This window comes from Pezoporus flaviventris, unplaced genomic scaffold, assembly GCF_033815535.1.
Source record: "Pezoporus flaviventris isolate CSIRO_AGI_PZ_B2104156 unplaced genomic scaffold, CSIRO_AGI_Pfla_v1 ptg000002l, whole genome shotgun sequence".
Taxonomy (NCBI): Eukaryota; Metazoa; Chordata; class Aves; order Psittaciformes; family Psittacidae; genus Pezoporus; species Pezoporus flaviventris.
This window is the reverse complement of record NW_026892550.1, coordinates 12950603-12969135: the sequence shown is the minus strand read 5'-3', so window position 1 is coordinate 12969135 and position 18533 is coordinate 12950603. Positions and strand designations below refer to the sequence as shown.

At 41.4% G+C, this 18533-nt stretch overlaps 1 long non-coding RNA gene across 1 annotated transcript in view; it reads right to left on the bottom strand.

Moving 5' to 3' along the window:
- Positions 1-7393: 7393 nt before the first annotated feature.
- The window catches only part of LOC133277744 (uncharacterized), a 35582-nt gene continuing 24442 nt past the window's right edge, over positions 7394-18533 (bottom strand). The window contains exon 3 of the long non-coding RNA XR_009746317.1: positions 7394-8024. This is a non-coding gene — a long non-coding RNA (uncharacterized LOC133277744). The remainder of the gene's footprint in view (positions 8025-18533) is intronic.

Below are 18533 nucleotides of genomic sequence, written 5' to 3'. Positions count from 1 at the left end.
GACTGAATTCTTAAACGAAGTGTACAAGAAAGTTCACACTTTCAGGGACGTATAGATCAGTTCTTAAATCTGGTCCTTTGTTGGTTAATGACCACATACCAAATGTCAATAGAAAGGATGCTACCACATTACTTTCTGATTTCACTGAAAGGTATACACTGGAGAATGCATCTGAAGTAGGCAGCCCTTACTCCTGAAAGGGGAATATACATCTTGGAAGATACACTTTGCATCAGAACAGCTTTATGAACAAAAGCTGTTTCCCTGCAGAGGTATTTCTGATTCCAGATCTTTCATTGTGAAGGTCCTTTTCCTTCTATTGTGTTACTGAAATGGTTAACAAACTTTTGAAATCAGATTTGAAAAGCTTGATGAAAGAGCCTGATGTTTTGCCGTTTTTTTTCTTTCCCTCAATGGACAAAGGCCTTGAATGCTGAAGGCTGAAAAGCCTATTATCACCAGAAAGAAATGTAAGTAAACAAGGCATTACAATAATGAATTCTACAGTACATGACACGAAGGCAAGAACCAGCTCTGTGCAGCGAGCAGTGAAAGATTCGGCTGTATCTTGGCAATTTTTCAAAAATCATAACAATAAGAGGTTTTGTCGCTTCAGACATGTAAATCAAAAGGAGATTTCAGCACTAAAAAATGATACTGAGAGTGTTTAACCATTGACCCCAAACCAGCATCCAAAAATAGACATTAAAACTAAGAAGCTACAATGCTACAAGCCATGCACAATCAAACCTAAAGAGCTAAAAAGATTGGATTTTTAAAGTCCATTTGAAATTAGGTTGGTAATAACAACCCTTGTCCACAGCAGAAGGATTTCTGATATTCAAAGTTAAGATGTGGTAAAAAGAAATAATCCAGAAATTATACGAAGGGTATATTTCAAAACCATCATTTGAAATGATCTGAAATTCCCCAATCTTGTTCCTTAATAAGCAGCAAGTACAGAGGACAAGCACATGGGTAGTTTGGACTATAAGGACGCTGAGAATTTTATTTGTAGGAAGTGAAAGTGTGCATAAGTGAAACATGAGGATGGTCAAATTTGATATTTAGGCTTTTTATAGTGCATTAACAAACTGTACAAATGTGCCTAAAGCAAATAAAACCAACAGCTTGGCCAAACTGTGCAGTAAAAATTTGGTAGAGCAGAAGGGAACCATTTAAAACTTCATCTACTGATAGAACTTAAAGCTGCTTAAAACTCCCAAAGAAGAAGAGATTGTCCATACACGTGAGCAATGCCTTACAAACTCTAAATGAACACATAGAAATGAAGGCATAGCATAGCAACCTATTAATGGTGAATTGAGTCTTTTCCACTGTCCACCTCATCTGTGAGAGAGGGCAAGAACCCTTGTTGCATCAGCAAGGTGTAGCTCTTAGTGCCACTGACAGCAGAGTATTACTGACGTATCTGGGGCATCCTATGGGAATGAGCAGTGTCACTTCAAGAGACATATCCGAACAGCAAGCAGGATTGGACTAGGCACTTGCTCCTTTCCCCACCTAAGCCCTAACTACACACTCATACAAAAACCCCAAGCAAACAAAGAAGCAAAAAGCTTCAAACAAAACACATACTCAGATGAAATGAAATTCCACCGCAGATGAGGTGAAGGTTGAATTAGTGTATTGTCACCAACCTAAATGAGGTCAGCACGTGCCTGGCAAATCCCAGTGCTGCAACACTATGGCCCCTATTCTTTCACATTAAACTAAACAAGTGTGACAGATTCTCAGCCACTGTACGACCTTCTTTTTTGTATTTGCCCCCTGAGAAGTCTGTCAGAGCTGGGCTTGCTGAGCAGAAGCTCAGGAACAACCACACATCTCAGTTCCTGACTTTGCGTTCTGCATCAAACTTCCCCCAAACTTCTGCATCAAGACAAGCCCAAAAGAGTCCTCTTGACAAGCCTGATGACTGAAAGGACAGTACAGAAAAGACAGAAATGCTTTTGAGGTGGTTTTAGGGTGTGACCTAGATTGGGAAGAGTAGCTGAGATGATTTGACTTGAGTGAAGATGACCTTTGGGGTGCAGTGCAATACAAGGTGTGATGGGTGTCAGTAGTGCTTTTCTATCAAGGAGTAGAAAGCAGTATCACCCCATTAGGAGGCAAGAAAAACATCTGTCTTGTACAGATTGACACCAAAGAATCAGCACCCACTCTGTGATATGAAGTAGGCAACGTTAAAGAAAGAATTTGGGGCATGAGAAAAACGTGTTCTCTTGGCAGGATCAGATTGGGCTTTCATCCAGACTTGGATTGATCCCTGTCTACAAGCATTTCCGTGCAGCTCAACTGAGTCCAGTGCAAAAAACCCTCAAAGCAGTGACACCCCAAGCCTGTTCCAGGACCAGAAATGCTAATAACACATCACAAGCACAATAATAATAAGTCCCACCAGAAGTTCAAAAATTTCTGTATTGTGTAACATGGCATATACAGCTATAGATAGTTTTGAGTAGAGCAGAACAGTCTGAACACGCTCTTGGCTAGTGCTTTCGTTAATCCCCAGAGAGACAGGACCTTTCAGTAACAGGGGCACCTACAGAGAAAAAAAGAAACAAAAACCCTCCCAAAACAAACCCCAAGCAAAGCTCCCTTCACCTCTTTAAGATCTACAGTAATCATGTACATTTATAGCAATTGTGATTTTAGGAAGCTCTGAGACCTTTTTTAAGGCTTCTACAAACACACTAGAATGAAGATGCAACCTGGTCTCTCCAGGGAATTCTTCACTTTCCTAAAGGTCTGCCCAGTGTCAATGTGTTGAGCTGAGCAACTGGAAAAGCAGCTCTCAGTTTCAGAGAGCACCGAAACTGGACTCAAGATCAAAGATTTTGTTCATGATCTGTCCCTAGACCAGCTCTGCTGAAGGCGAGAAAAGTTAGTTTCAGGTAAAGCTCTGTCTCAGAGTACATAAATGAACTAAACAAAGTGTCAGAAACTACGATCTTGTTCTGTGATAAATAGCCCATGTTAGGGGTTTTTTTTCTGATTCCATTTTATAAATCATTTTAATAGGCATGTGAGGTAATATTTTTCATGCCATTTGAGTTGCTTGGCGCTGACTAGTCTAATGTATATATATACAGAAATAAGGAAGAGCTATTAAGACAAATCAAATGGTATAAATATTTGCACTGTGAAACAAAACTTATTTGCTGAAACATGTAATTAGGTATTAATAGCTCATAATGTGTAAACATTTATCTGAAAAACAGCAAATTATTATTATTATAGAGACTAATAACAAACCCCTTTCACAGGCAAAAATTACTGACATGAATGTGAATACCTTTGGTTAAATAACGTCCAAGGGAAAGAAAAAGTAATTTTCCACATGGACTTGCTCATTCATAAGTATCCAGTACCCAGTACACTTACTGGAAGCAGTGGGATTACAGGTGATCATACAGCTTTCAGCAGTATGTTACTAAACTTTCTGCTTTATCAGCATCTCTCATGCATGCAGAAATTTATTGCTGTTATATTATGAAAGCTGGTGCATTAGCCATTGGGCTGGTATATTTTTTCTCAACATTAAATAGTTCCTCTAAAGTTTGTTACTTTCCACATACATAATTAATTCCCCATGGATTTAAGTGACATTGACAACGTCAAAATACTTTATGTATCTAGAAGCTGAATCCAATATTTTTATTAAATTACTGCATCTGGATAAAATATAGGTAGTGACCTACAGCTCCCAGACACATTCCACAACATTCATGCTTAGTAGGTCACAAAACCATTAATGTGCCTTTATAAACCTCAGGAAAGCTGAGGGGGTGGGGAGAGTGGCAGAGAATAGGACAAACCAGAGTGAGAACAACCAGACCAAGCTGGACAAACTGCACTAAATTGTATAAGCCATGCAGACTTACTACGTTGTTTACCCAGAGAAGACAGTGTTATGCAGGAATGAGGAATAACACAGTATGAATGAAAAAGAATTAACTTATTTTTTGTGAAGGGGAAGGAAGCCATAAAAACTTGTCATCAGACAATTTAGTCGTAATGGGAGAGTGTAGGTTTTAGGCTCAGTGTTACATGTCAAGATTGTTTACCTGTAGAAGCTATCAAGTGAGTGGTAGAGAGGAAAGCATGAAATATCTGTAACTTTTGTGTTCTGGTGGCTATAATTGTACCTTTTGTTTTCCAGCCTAGCAGCAGGCTCATGAAATGTGGGATTTTTGTTATTATACCCAAATTAACAAATTATAATGTTTTCTTTCACTATAAACTCATTCCTAGAAATATTTTCCCATTATGGGAAGCCCATTTGGCTCACAGCAAACACTCTGCTTCTGACAGAAGCTTCATCTGGTGCCTGTTTAGATATCACCCAGAGCTCTAAGCTTCTTGGCACTGTCAGGATATATTTCATGCCTAATATGAACACATCTTGTGGGTACACTCCCTTTTGACCACGTCTGGTGCCTGGTCTAATAGCTAATTCTGACTACCTCAGATGGTTTTTCTGCTTTTGCTGAGCTTCCCTTTTCATTTCTCATTGGCCAAGGCCTTAAATTACACCTGTCTACTTCATATATCCTACTGGGTCGCTGCTCCATGCAGCAGCACCTGAGAGACCAAAACCCTATTAGATTAGGTTCTGTACAAACGTCAGTTTGAAAAAAAAAAAAAGGATTGATCCTAACATAAAGAATAAGGCAGAAATGGAGAAAGAGTATGCCTGAGGGGATGTAGTAATGTTAATAGGTGTTAGTCCCTTTTATAAGACACCCTCACAGAGTGTTTTAGAAAGTAAGTCTGTCCGCCAAAGTTCAGTCAGAAGAGATGACAAGAAAAGAAAAATTAAGATGAAAAAGAGGAATGACCTGGTGCACATAGGACTGACCACAGTGTGAGACCAGGCTGGTTTACCTAATCCCAGAATACACACTCATGCACACAGATACAGTCTGCCTGGGAATAGACCCACTTGCTTTATTTGTAACAAGGCAGCCTGTATTAATGTTTGGATAATAAGGTAATAATGATTAGATAATAAAGATCTGCATGCCCTACAACAGCAGTCCTCTGCAGTTGAACATCTGTGATTGCTGAGGTCCTCACCTGCAGGTCAGAAAGGTCCTCACTTTCTCATATCTTAACAGAAAAAGCTTGGACAAGATTTAGCACCAACTGGTTAGTCATCTATTAATGGGGTTTATGTCTTTTAAGAATAATTTTGGTGCTAGTCTTCTTTTTGTTACATTTATAAAATTATGGCTCTCTGTTATCTCTTTGATTCCATATTTTTGTTACACAAATTTATTTGCTGCAGTCCATATTAATATTTCCAGTTAACTTCTAAAATCAGTGCTTTGCAATGCTTCATTTTTTTCAGGCAGTAGTTCCTGGAAAGCTGCCTGTGATTCCCAGCTCAGGTCTGGAAGTCTTCTGTTCTTTCTGGGAACATATGTTTAGTGTCTGACTCCCCCAGTTCATGATTTGTACTTTGGGTCTCTGAGATGGCAGGGTTAGGTGCTGCAAGCTTCAGCGCTTCAGTACTGAAGGTCTTGCCATGTAAATACTGACCAACCACAGCAGAAGTCCTTGAACAAATCCTACTACCTTGGTAAGCTGGGATAGCTGAGCTGTTCTCTCTAAAAACTGGATGCTTCCAGCTTTCTGGATGTCAGATGAGTCAAACACCTTTGATTCTATATCCCAAAAGCATTACAAATACTGCTTTTTTCCTGCCTCCTATTCCTTAGGCCTACCCAAAATTTCTCTGCAGACATTTTAATTTAAACAATCGATTTATGGATTAACCTCATCAAGGAATAAAGAATAGGTAGCGTATCAACAATTCACTACTGTAGTAAATTACATTTGTTAAAATTAGACTCCTGTTGAATAAGGCCTTGATGATAATTGCTAAAGTTGAGTATTTGTGGTAAAGTAACACAGACTTAGTTATTAGAAAAGCAAGATTCAGCATTTTTAAAGTGTTGGTTTCTACTGACTATTGAAATTCAATATGCTATCACTGGACTTATTTATTGATCTATTTAACAGTTTTACAGAGCATTGCCATGCACTTGTTAACATTTGAAAAGCAAAACCTAAACAGCTCTCTTTTACATTCAGTCCATCCTGTACTATGACACATTTCCTGGATGTACTATGAGCAATAAATTCCATGTTTGGTATGTGTTTTTGCAAAGCTATAAAATCTATGGAGGTATCAAAAATAAAATTTAATAACACAGATGATGCCCAGACATTCCTTTCCCATTGAATCTCCTAAGGGCTGACTTGCAGAGAAATCTAGATGTGCATTTCCCACTGATTTCAGTAAAAGCTATGAATAAATCCTCAAAGTAACTTAGTCACTGAAATATCTTGCTCATAGATGATTGCCATCTAATACCATCTCTATCCCTCATTTAGGAGTCTGTAGGAGCAGAGAGCACTTCTGGAAGAAGAGAGAACTGCTTTACTGGATACAACTGCAGTTCAGAGAAAAGGACAAACCTCAGGAGCCAAAGTGGTTGACCCACCTGGATGTGAGCAGCTAACTCTGATCAGGTATGTGCATTTGATAGAATCCTGAGAAGTGAGACACATCCTGCAACCATGCTCAGCTCTTGTTCACAGCAAGAACTTCAGCAACATTTTCTATCCCCATGGAAAGTTTCATCCTAAGCTGACCATCTGTGCCATTCATGCTGTTTCAATTCATATAATTACCACAGGAACAAAAAGAGGCAGAACATATAGAATACTAGTTAATTAACATGAACAGGACATCCCTGCTCCAAGGGATACCTTTTATTTATTCATTATAGAATATCTCTAAGAAGAAACATTTGTAAAGGACGGAGTAACCAAATAGCTTGGCCACTTGGGATCTGGCAGAGCTGAGTTTAAACAAATTTCTTGGAACATACAGAAGAAGATGGGTCTTTGTCCTTCATCTCCCTAATGGATGCTCTGACTACTTAACTCCTCTGGATATATGCATGCGGTTTTTCCCCACTCGCTCCCTTTCCCTCCTTTTGTTTCACGCTTCAAGCGCACCCATGGGCTGTCCTCCTGCTTCATGGCACAGATTGAGATGTTGGCTTTGGCACTGGGCAGCAGTAATACCAAACCACATGTAGGTTTCTATATGCTAAAGAATGGAAACATTTTCTTCTTAGTGTACCTGGTTCAAGAAGGAATGAAATCAGAAAGCATTATAGCTCTGTGATACAGTTTGCACACTAAAGCTACTAATAGTTGAGTCTTGTCATAAAAACTAGTAAGGTCATCAAATACAATTCTGTTATTTCTAAAAGTATTGTTAGTTTCCCTATAATATTTTTTGCAAACCTTAAACAGCAGGTAAAAAAAAAAAAAGTTGAAAGATGTAGATGCAACTGAAAATGTTTAGAGAAGAACAATGAAGTTTTACAGCCCAGTACCTAAATTCACCTACGACTGGAACTCGGACAATTGCTATATTTTGTCTGACTTCAAAAAATTTGTTCTTCAGGACAAAAGTTAGGACAAGCAGAAAAGGAAAGCTTTACATTTAGAGCAGAAAATTTTGGAAGAACATAATTTTATTTGCTTAGTTTTCTTACTTACTCAACCAAATATTTTACCAAAGATGTAATAACCATGTAAAAATAACTGTTCATGTACAGTTGGTTAATGATGGATAACACACCATCAGTATCAGACTTGCTTAGAATTGAAGAACAAGATCTTTGGACATGTATGAGAGAGAGGTTAAGTATTTCACCTTTAAATCTGGTACTAAGAGCCAAAGAGAAAATCTTGCAGAAGAAAATGAGATGAGTCACTGTTATCCATGCAGGAGGCTTTTCATCATCATCTGCTTTTCCTTGGTCCTGGTGCTCAGTGAGAGCCAGTAAGCAAGACTGGCAGCACTTATATGGGGCTGATCCAAGCAAAATGGTCAACTAAGCTATGGTCAGTGTAGTTTACTCTGAAATCTGAAGCAGGAACAACCAGGTACACACCAAAAATATCCTCTAAACCTGAAAACACACCACCATTTGTCACAGCCTCCAGGGAAGTATGCATATAAGCAGATATATGATCTTTTACTTACAACATGGGATGATCTCTTGGTAACCTTGTAAGTGCACCAACACTTCACTGGTTTGCTGCCAGCACACCTAGCTACAAACTGACTAGAATTTAGTCCTCAGCATTTTCAAGTATCACAGTTAACAGCAAATCTTTTCCAATAACAAGAAAAAACATTTACACCCTTTGGCCAATAAACATTTTCAAATGCTGCAAAAGCTAAACAAGAGTGCTTTAAAGGTTTGGGAATACTAAGCCCTGATTGATTAGAATTAATCATTTACAATGAAGGGTGCAATTGCTTCATTCATGCCTCAGAGTCCTGCAGGATTTCCTGAGGTATTTGAAGGATGCAGGTTTTAAATGAAAATATGACATTTTAAAATGTAAAATTCAACATACTAGTTGCAGCTAAGAAGTCTGAAGTAGCCAAGTGGCACTCTCCCTTTCTGTCATTTCATTTGTAAAGCTGGATTCCCTTTGGTGGGTCAGGTTTTGTGTTAATGTATTTGAATATTGTGAACATCACAAATATGGTAAGACTGGGCTTAACTGCTGGAATGGAAGAGTGTTGATTTTATGCCTTACGATAGATGTGCCTTTGTGTAAAGCAGTAAAAATTGGTAGAGATGGGATACAAGTAGCAGTAAAAAGAAAAATGTTGAGACTCTTTCTTTTAAAATACATCCTGCAGTTTAGCTATAAAGCTCCTTATTTTTAGAAAACCAGTTGAATTGTTCAGGCTCTGCCCCTGCAGTTTCAATAGCAGTCTAGTGCTTTAAAACCCTGACCTTGAAAAGAAAGCGTTTACATTGTAAATGTACTGGCAGTATGTAGACTATTCTATGACTGAGTATCCAACTGCGGCAAAAAGTTCAGAAGCAGATTTTCTTTATTCTGAAAGGCCTAATCCATGGGGCTTTTTTAGTGGTAAAAGCACTTGGCACTAATTGTGACTTAGTTCTAGCAGTGAACCTGTATAATTCTCAAATTTCACACAGCCAATTAATTCCCATGAATACCGGGAATCACAGACTCTGATTAAGTGTTGATATGCAGCATTTTTTGATGCTTAGATTTTCTGCAAGCAAAGGGGACCTCTCAAAGCTGGTCTTGTGTCTAAAATGCAGTATGGTATCATAGCTTTAGATTGGGCACGAGTTTATGATGACCAGAGGACTTAGAGTATAAGCAGAAAACAATCTGTGGAGGTGACACAGGGATGAAATGTGGCATTAGAAGGATATGCAGCCCCTCCTGCTCCCAGGGCTGCCTGTTGGAGGAAGCATGATGGAGAAGAGGCAAAGCCCAACTGCAGAGACATTCTGCAATGGGTCCAATTCACAGCAAATCTTTTGTAAAAAGTCTCACCTTCGAGAATCTCTTTGATAAAGGCTCACTTCCCCACCTCACCACAAAGTTCTCCGTTCTGGTATGGAGGCCCCAGTCACAACCCTACAGTTTAGGGAGGCTTCTCTCTTGCTTCTAAAGCAGAGACTCGCCATTTTTATTATGTACAGAAAATGAGCACACCTTCTCCAAACTTACAGTTCTTACCCTTTACAAACAGGAGGAGCATTCTAAGCACTGACTGTGCATCACTTGTTTTGTATATTCTTTTATCATTATTTCCCCCTCCTTTTCTTTGTTATTAAACCATTTTTATCTTAACCCATTTTTTCCCATTCTCTCCCCATCCCACCAGGGGAGAGCAAGTGAATGGCTGCATTATGGTTTAACCCCAGTTGGTAACTAAGTACCACATAGCCACTCACTCACTACCCACCCACCCCACCCCCAGTGGGCGGGTAAAATCCATCGCTTGAGATAAGAAGAATTTAACAATTGAAATAAAGTAAAATATAACAACAACAACAATAACTAATAACAGGAATCAGAGAGAGAGGAATAAAACTGAAGAAAGACAAGTGATATGCAGTACAATCACTCACCACTTGCTGACTGATGCCCATCCCATCCCTGAGCAGTGATCAGCCCCTCCCAGCCAGCTCCCCCTGGTCTATATACTAAGCATGATGTGCTGTGGCATGGAACACCCCTTTGGCTAGTTTGGGTCAGGTGTCCTGGCTGTGCTCCCTCCCAGCTTCTTGTGCCCGTCCTCACTGGCAGAGTATGGGAAACTGAAAAAGTCCTTGATTTAGGGTAAGCATTACTTAGCAACAACATAAAACATCAGTGTGTTATTAACAAAATACAGCACTGTACCAGCTACTACCCCACCTGAAACCAGGCAGACTGTGTGGTGTTTCACTGCCTGTCAGGTTAAACTACAACATCGGTAGAGGATCCCTTCAGTTGCAGTGGAAACACAACTGTGTTAACAAAGTCTAATGAAGGCCATTGGTGGACAAGGTCTAGAAAAATCACTAGTTGATCATACCCCCCTATGTTGATTGAAGTAGCTGACGAAAATACTAAGAAAAAGGATACTTTAGCTATGTCCATTAATGTTCCATTAATTTGCACTACAGATGATATAAACAGGACCTTTTAGAGCAGTCTTGTGAAAGTTTGAGATTGGGACACCTTCAGAGAGGCTACCAAGGCAGCAGTTACTGTTACACTGGCTCTCACATCTTTCAAACATCCTTAGCACTGTGTGTTATGGTTTTTAAGTAAACAATTGCTGCAGTCTCCACATCACAGCTGGACAGTTTAATACAGAGTTGGTTATACTCCAGAGTCAATGGCAGCTTGATAGTTATGTCCAGGGACTCCATTTGACAAGATAAATAATTAGGTCACTGTACACTGCTTGTTACACATTCAATTTAATCCCACCTGCAAGAATTCATCAAGCAGAGCCAACAAGACTATGTCTTTCTAACATGTGATACCCTGAAGTAAAATGGTGTCAGCTCAAAGGCCTGGTTCTTCACCATACCCATCAGTCAATGAAGACCTCAAACAAATGATCATGGAAGGTCATGGCCTTGCCAAATATACCTACCTTGTTATGAGGGAAAGCAGAAAACAGCTATAAATTTTTAGGGTTTTATAAATAAACCAGGGTAGTCAGTTTGGGAGTGAATTTTAATTTAAAAGGGTATCTTGAATAAAAGTAGTATTCTGCTCCTCTGATTATGTGATCTTAGTAAAATAGGTGATTCCTTACTCTGTTTGAGTAGTTAAAACTATGGAAGCCTGTCACAGTCACAGAATCATTAGGTTTGGAAGGGAGCTCTGGAGATCATTGAGTCCAACCCCCGTGTCCTACACTTCAAGACAGTGTTGTACGATTAACAACCATTTCTCCCCCTAAATATGGGTATTTTTGGAAGTTCTATGGAAAAGGGAAGCTTATCTTTCAAAACTGCTGTTTTCCTCTAAGTGGAAGTAAAGGCCCAATACGATGCTGCATCTATACTTTGCTTGAATAAGAGGTCACATGGGTAGAATATAGCCCACTATACTCCTAGACCTGGCTCTCTGAGGACACATTTATGGAAACAGGGTGATTACAGATGAGGTCCCAGTGTTCACAGTATGCAAACCTAAGGCTGCCCATCAGTCCCATCTACCTTTGTAGCATATGGTATGAGATATGAGTGCCCTTCTAGGAAAGATGCCAAGAAATCTGGTCTGCAGGCTCTTGGCCAGACCATAGCACCAGCATGGCAAAAGCAATGCAGAACAGCAGCCTAGTCATCCTGCAGCTCAACCTGAGGACACAGCCAGCACATATCCAGTCTGTGCCAAGAGACAGAGGTACCCAGAAATCCAGTCTGACCCTGCTCTTCCCTGGCTGCTTTGAGGCTCACGGTACTGGTGTGAAGAGAGTTTATGATGAAAAAGCAGAGCAGAAGAAGCCTATATCCACAGGGACATTTTGAGAAGAACAGCATGTTTCCATTGTTCTTCCTGCAGCTGAGATCACCGGCTTCTCTTAATGAAAATAGCTGCTGGCTATATTCTTAATGGGAACACTGTGATGACACAAAGAGAGGGGAGAGCTAAAAAAAAAAAAATATATATATATATATAATTTCTATTTAACTTCTAATGTAGGCAAACAGTTGAGTCTGGAACTAGAAATACGTAAGTGCCCTTCACTGGAATAATTTTGTTTGGTAATGTTGCTTTACAGCAGTACTGAAGTTCCTTGGATGCTGTTTCTGAGCACTTCCTATCCTATCTTCCATGTATTTGCTTGAAATTTCACCTCTCTTTGGACTTTTAGAACTATTTATGTTTGATTTTGGACAATTATATGATCCCTACAAATTTCTTGTTTAGCTCCAGGTTAAGTTGAACTTTATTTCAACAGAGCTGGTTATTTTGACATAGAATATTTTCAGCATTTAAGCACCTACAGCCAGTCTTACACAAGTCATAGAAAAGAGTAAATAGGTCACCTCATCTATTCCTCTGCCTCAAGGGAGAATCAACTATACCGATGTCAGCCCTGACAGATATTTGTCCAACTTGTACTGAACAGCTCTAATGATTGAATTTCCATTTTCTTATCTTTTCCAATGCTTAAATATCTTCTCAAAATTGAAATCATTATGAGATTATTAAGAATGAAACTGTGCCACCACATTTTGCAGTGGAGTCCTTCAAATTATTGTGAAATGACATCTTAATGTAAAAATGAACAACTGTATCTAGTGGTTTGCTCAAGATGGGTGCCCTCCCACTCACACAGTAAGAGATAAAGGATGATCACTAACCTTCCAGCTCTACAAAAAATTGCAGATCCCTTCTCTTCATTTTACTTTTCCTAATTCTAGGAGCAGATATTGCATATCTGAACTACCTGCACATCGTTTAAAGTACTTCAGAAGGTCTTTACTGGAGACATCTTAGGTGTTTATGCAGGAGACAATCTGGTGCTATGATTATAATTATACTGTAAGCATCTAGATAGTGTATCATGAACACAGATCTTTGAATTTTATATACTTACTCTTTCAATCACGTTCTCTAAGTGAGCTATATTTGAGATTTGAGACTTTAGCAATAACCTTTTGTATCTGGGATTCACTCCACTATCACATGCAGTATATAACCTCTAAGAGAGGAAAAACTTTGCATAGACTGACTTTGTCTGCTTTTGCAATACTCCAGTTGCTCACCCCATTCTGCTTTCCTTTATAGCCATACTCCGGCTGTGAGCACCTAGAGAAAAATTGTCTCACCACACACTGGTACTCCTTGTTGAGAAATGTCCTGATCCTTCCACAGTGCCAGTAAATATTAACAAAGCAAAATAATGACAGTATATCATAAAAAAATAATAGTAACAAACAGTAATAGGTATTTCATGCAAATAAACAGCTCTTTAGAAAGCATATTGCATTTTTAGAGATTCACGAAACAGTGTATAGAATGACAGAATCATAGAATAGTTAGGGTTGGAAAGGACTTTAAGACCATCCAGTTCCAACCCCCCTGCCATGGGCAGGGACACCTCACACTAAACCATGTCACCCAAGGCTCTGTCTGAACCTGGCCTTGAACACTGCCAGGGATGGAGCATTCACAGCTTCCTTGGGCAACCCATTCCAGTGCTCACCACCCTTACAATAAAGAACTTCTTCCTTATATCCAATCTAAACTTCCCCTGTTTAAGTTTTAACCTGTTACCCCTATCCTATCACTACAGTCCCTAAGGAAGAGTCCCTTCCCAGCAACCTTATAAGCCCCCTTCAGATACTGGAAGGCTGCTATGAGGTCTCTACGCAGCCTTCTCTTCTCCAGGCTGAACAGCCCCAACTTTCTCTGCCTCTCATATGCGAGATGCTCCAGTCCCCTGATCATCCTCATGGCCCTTCTCTGGACTTGTTCCAACAGTTCCATGTCCTTTTTATGTTGAGGACACCAGAACTGCACACAATACTCCAAGTGAGGTCTCACAGAGCAGAGTAGAGGGGCAGGATCACCTCCTTCGACCTGCTGGTCACGCTCCTTTTGATGTAGCCCAGGATACGGTTGGCTTTCTGAGCTGCGAGCACACACTGAAGCTGGCTCATGTTCATTTTCTCATCAACCAACACCCCCAAGTCCTTCTCTGCAGGGCTGCTCTGAATCTCTTCTCTGCCCAACCTGTAGCTGGGCCTGGGATTGCTCTGACCCAGGGGTAGGACCTTGCACTTGTCATGGTTAAACCTCATGAGGTTGGCATCAGCCCACCTCACAAGCATGTCAAGGTCCCTCTGGATGGCATTCCTTCCCTCCAGCATATCAACCGAACCACACAGCTTGGTGTCATCAGGAAACTTGCTGAGGGCGCACTCAATCCCACTGTCCATGTCACCGACAAAGATGTTGAACAAGACCGGTCCCAACACCGATCCCTGAGGGACACCACTCGTTACTGGTCTCCAGCCAGACATTGAGCCATTGACAGCAACTCTCTTCGTGCGGCCAGCCAGCCAGTTCTTTATCCACCGAGTGGTCCATCCATCAAATTGATGTCTCTCCATTTCAGAGACAAGGATGTTGTGTGGGACAGTGTCGAACGCTTTACACAAGTCCAGGTAGATGACATCAACTGCTCTACCCCTGTCCGTCAGTTCCGTAGCCCCATCATAGAAGGCCACCAAATTGGTCAGGCAGGATTTCCCCTTAGTGAAGCCATGCTGGCTGTCCCCAAGCACCTTGTTGTTTTTCATGTGCCTTAGCATGCCTTCCAGGAGAATCTGCTCCAAGATTTTGCCAGGCACAGAGGTGAGACTGACTGGTCTGTAATTCCCCAGGTCATCCATTTTCCCCTTCATGAAAATGGGGGTTATATTTCCCTTTTCCAGTCGTCAGGAACTTCACCTGACTGCCATGATTTCTCAAATATGATGGACAGTGGCTTCGCAACTTCATTCCCCAGCTCCTTCAGGACCTGCAGATGGATTTCATCAGTTCCCATGGACTTGTGCACGTACAGATTCTTAAGATGGTCTCGAACCAGATCCTCTCCTACCATGGGCCCAAGGTCTTCATTCTCACAGTCCCTGTGTCAGCCTTCCAAGACTCAAGTGGTGTGGTCAGAGCCTTTGCCAGTGAAGACTGAGGCAAAGAAGTAATTAAGAACCTCAGCCTTCTCCAAATCCAGGGTAGCCAGTTCTGCTGAGAGCTTCCGGAGAGGGCCCACGTTGTCCCTAGTCTGTCTTTTATTTGCAATGCACCTATAGAACCCCTTCCTGTTACCTCTGTTACCTTTAAGAACTTTCTGTTACTTTAAGAAGGCATCCATTTAAGAACTCTCTGGTCTACAATATACAGGTTTCTCATGAAATTTCAACGTAGAAGTATCAAAATTTCACCATTATTTTTTCCACAATACCGGCAATAGCTGGCATAGTCCATTCATCCTCCTGCCAGCTGCTTTATTAGCCATTTTAACTGTCATGGTTCAGGACAAATAAGCCAGCAGAGAGACTGGTTGAAAGGTAGGTTACGCAGCTGAGTGAAAGGGGGGTGGGAGGAACAGGGGGGCATAAAGCAAACATCTGAAAAAAAGTATTAAAAATTTTGCTCTGCTTTTCTCTAAAAGAAAAAAAAACATGGTGGGAATTTCTTGTTCATTTTGCTGAGGTGCAGAACTCTGATTTTCTGAAAGGCTGGAAGCTGATGAAATCACTTGCACTTGTATCCCAACCAAAGACTACCCTTCTACTAGGAGTATTTTCTTTACAAGTTTTAACAACCAAACCTTGTATAGGCTTAATATTTTGTGCAGGCACAATGTAACTGAAAGGAGGAGGAAAAAACAGATCTTTTCCTGCTTCCATACTCCTGGCTACTGGGTCACCTTCTCCAGCCCCCTGCAACACAGGGGTGCATTTGCAACACTCCCCTTGCTCCAGCCAAGGCTGCCTGGGATCCTGCATTCAGATTTCCCTCAGGCATCCCTGGAATCACTGCAACCCCACAGAACTAAAATTCCTACAGCCTTTACCTGCAGAGCACAGTAGAAAGTCCAAAGGGACTTCTGCTGCAGGAGAATAAAGGGCCCAATCCTCTATGGGGTACATCAAGCCAAGCATCCTAAATGCTTGTGAAACCCACTCTATAAAAGGAGGGCTCAGAAAAGCAGATGCAGCTCTCCAAAGGACAAGTCCTGTTAAGAGTTCTGCTGATCTCCAAGGCGGTAAGGCACCTCCTCATCCCAGCAGAGTGGCTCAGAGGCAGATTACCCTGCTGCTGCACTCACACAGCCAAGCACGACTCCAACATATGTTCTTTGCTTTTTTGGCTGAAGTTACGGTTGCCTTTTCTCCCTTTCTCGCCCCCCCCCCCCTTCCCATCCTTGCTCTGACTCTCACAGGAGCAATAAATGCCAGCAGTAAATATTCTCAGCCTTACAAGGATTTCAGTAAATTAAGGTTCACATCCAAGGTTTGGGCAACTTCCTGTATTCTAAATGGGATCCAAATGAGGGTTTTCCAAAGTCTATACAGTATAATAAAAATAAAAAACATACCTAAATCATTAAAATGAGTGACAGCATTCCCTATACCAGTTCTGGACTCCATAAATAATGTATAAAACCAATCTGCATTATATTAGCAAAAGACAGAAATTAGAAAGGGGCGAGAGCAAAAACGTTTCATTTTTCGGCAACACAAAGAAAATCCTCCCTGCTCCTGAGCCGAGAGCTCCATCTCGTGGGTGACGGTGGATGCGGAGTCGTTTTCTGCTTCTCGGAATATTATTAATGTTTAAATTTTCACCCATTTAAAAGATATCATGAGAATACAAGCTTTTTACTGAAAACAGCAAACCAGTACCTCCGCGCTCTGCAGCCCCACCACCTGACTTTGCTCTGCTTTATCTCACATTTCCTCCCAAACTCTCACTAGAAAGGGGCTAGTGTTTTGTTCTCACCACTTACAGTGGCTACAGCTTAAGTAATTCACGTACGCTGGCATCCTTGATCTGCTTTGTGTCCCTGCCCGTGAGCCAAGCATGCTCACCGTGCACACGGGGGTCCGTGCCTCCCCTGCCCTGCTGCTGATGTGATGCTCATGGAAGCAGCAACAGGCTCCCACGGAGCTACCTGGGCTCTGGGCCAAGGGCTGCATGGAGCTATCTGGGCCAAGCCCTCGTCCTGGTCCTACCCCTGGGGTTTTATTCACCAGTGTAAGGTGGAGCCTTATAGTAGCTTTTTGGTTCAGCTCAGCTTTTCGGGGCTTCCAGCTGGTTCCTTGGGGAGTGAACCCCTGTGGCACACAGCCCAGCATGCTCTGGCGTGGCAGAGGGCTGTGCGGGAGCCAGTGCTGTGCCAGCCAGGGCAAGGGTGCAGTTCAGCCTCCCCTCCCTCCCTCCCTTCCCACCTAGCCAGCCCATACCCAGCATACCTGGGAATCCTCCCTCAGAAATGTTTGCAAGTGAATTTATGAACATTTGGAATATACTTCCAGGATGAAAGACTACTTATCTGGATAGTGTTATTGCCTAGTTGCCTAGTTGCATCCCATTATGCCTCGTTATACACCCTTTGATGCCACAAGTTCCTGTAGGGCACCACTATCTCTTCAAGCCACCCTTCAAATATGTATGAAAACATCCCTCACTCTCTTACCAGGAGAGGTGAGATAAAGCTTAAAAGACCCAGCTTTTCTAATAGTTGGCTTTTTCTTTTTTCTTTTATTTTTTTTTTCCTTAACACACTCTCCAGAATTGGAGATGCCTTAAATTTAACTGTTATTTCCAAGATACCATTAACCAACAAAGAGTGCTTTGAGACAGGCAACAGTACAGTTTACAAAGCAATACCCTCCTAAATGCTACTGAATGCAGCAATCTGCTGTACTGTCATAGGCTTATGATTAATAGAAATTTGGTTGTAGCCTTGGCTTTTAAAAGTTGCAGTCCGCAGCACAGAGGTGGGCTAAGGAACGAGACAACATGGAGAAAGAAAAGACACAAGTATTTCACCAAATATGGGCAGAATTCCCCCAGAGACCAGACCACAACAGAAAATCCACACAAAGTGGTCACATTCACAGCATGCCTGCGTTTCCATACCTGCCATGTCACAGCAGGTACATACCTATAGGGAGCCACTTCCCTCCGAAAGACTGGAGCCTGATGTTTTTTAGACTTGGGACTCATGCCTTGTTTGTAAGGGGAAAAGCAGAGAAGGGGCCTCTCTTTGACCCTCAAGGGGGTTCTAAATGGTAGCTCAAGGTGAGTTTCCCACTTCTTAGGCAGCTGCAAAAGAACAAAATGCAAATCTAAGCTCCTTCCTTCTCCTTCAAAGCAGCCAAGTGAAGTAGACTTTGAGTGGAGTAGAGTTCACATACTGGGGACTCTTGCCCAAAAGAATCTGCATCAGATCTTGAAACTCCTAATTTCATGTGAAACTTATGAGAGAAGAGGAAACATACTGAGAGGTGAAGGAAAAGAGGCTGGAGGACCATGCTATTTCTTGCTCAGCTGGGACAGGATCTCACCTTGATAGTTCTGGATGATAGAAGTGCGCTGATCCTGCT